The sequence below is a fragment of the Cebus imitator genome, unplaced genomic scaffold (genome assembly GCF_001604975.1).
Source record: "Cebus imitator isolate Cc_AM_T3 unplaced genomic scaffold, Cebus_imitator-1.0 Scaffold42, whole genome shotgun sequence".
NCBI classification, from domain to species: domain Eukaryota; kingdom Metazoa; phylum Chordata; class Mammalia; order Primates; family Cebidae; genus Cebus; species Cebus imitator.
In genome coordinates, this window is record NW_016107357.1 from 8619116 (window position 1) to 8620522 (window position 1407).

The window sequence follows — 1407 nt, forward strand, 5'->3', positions numbered from 1 at the left end:
GGAGTGCAATGGCGCGATCTCGGCTCACCGCAACCTCCACCTCCCGGGTTCAGGCAATTCTCCTGCCCCAGCCTCCTGAGTCGCTGGGATTACAGGCACATGCCACCATGCCCAGCTAATTTTTTGTATTTTTAGTAGAAACGGGGTTTCACCATGTTGACCAGGATGGTCTCGATCTTTTGACCTCGTGATCCACCCGCCTCGGCCTCCCACAGTGCTGGGATTACAGGCTTGAGCCACCGCGCCCGGCCTTGAACAATTCTTAAAAAAAAAAAAAAAAAATGTAGAGCCATGGTCTGGCTCTGTTGCCCAGGCTAGAGTACAGTGGTATGATCATAGTTCGAGGTAACATCAAACTCCTGGGCTCAAGGCATCCTCCTGTGTCAGCCTCCTGAGTAGCTGGGACTACAGGTGTCAGCCACAGCAATAATTCTTTATATTAAATTTGTTTCTGGCCAGGTGTGGTGGCTCATGCCTGTAATCCTAGCACTTTGGGAGGCCGTGGTGTCTAAAAAATAAATAATAATGACCAGGCACGATGGCTCACGCCTGTAATCTCAGCACTTTGAGAGGGCGAGGCAGGCAGATCATGAGGTCAGGAGATCAAAACCATCCTGGCCAACATAGTGAAACCCTGTCTTTATTAAAATTACAAAAAATTAGCTGGGCATGGTGGCAGGTGCCTGTAGTCCCAGCTACTCAGGGGGCTGAGGCAGGGGAATCTCTTGAACCTGGGAGGCGGAGGTTGCAGCAAGTCAAGAGATCTCACCACTGCACTCCAGCCTGGTGAAAAAGCAAGACTCCATCTCAGAAAAAATAAAATAAAATAAATAAATAAATAATAATAATAGTAATAAAACAACTGGTGTGGTTTCTTTTTTCATGTCAGATGGGTAACGTACCAATGTCGGAACAAGGTTTGAAGATGGTACATCTCACATATGCACGTGAACACCCAGTCATCACACTTATTAACTATAAAAGGATCTGGTGTGGTTTCTGTCTCCTGGCTGGACCTTGACTGTTACAAAAACTGGGACTATGAAAGGAGGAGTTAGGTGTGATAGTTGTGAGAGAAGTGACTTCTTCCCCTCAATTCCCAGGCCCATGTGTTGTGGCTAAGAGGGAGATGGCACCATGTAACAGTCTCTGAGTAAAAATATGTACTGTATTGGCCAGGTGCAGTGGCTCATGCCTGTAAGCCCAGCACTTTGGGAGGCTGAGATGGGCAGATCACCTGAGGTCAGGAGTTCAAGACCAACCTGCCCAACAAAACCCTCTCTCTACTAAAAATACAAAAATTGGCCAGGCATGGTAGCTCACACCTGTAATCCCAGTACTTTGGGAGGCCAAGGAGGGCGAATCGTCAGAGGTCGAGAGTTCAAGACCAGCCTGACTGACGTGGAG

The 1407-nt window shown here is 48.0% G+C and overlaps 1 non-coding gene across 1 annotated transcript; it reads right to left on the minus strand.

Annotated features, from left to right (window-relative positions):
* Positions 1 to 883: 883 nt before the first annotated feature.
* On the minus strand, positions 884 to 987 carry LOC119470883. The gene has a single exon (XR_005199848.1). It is a non-coding gene; the product is annotated as a small nucleolar RNA U13 (small nucleolar RNA).
* Between the last annotated feature and the right edge of the window lie 420 nt (positions 988 to 1407).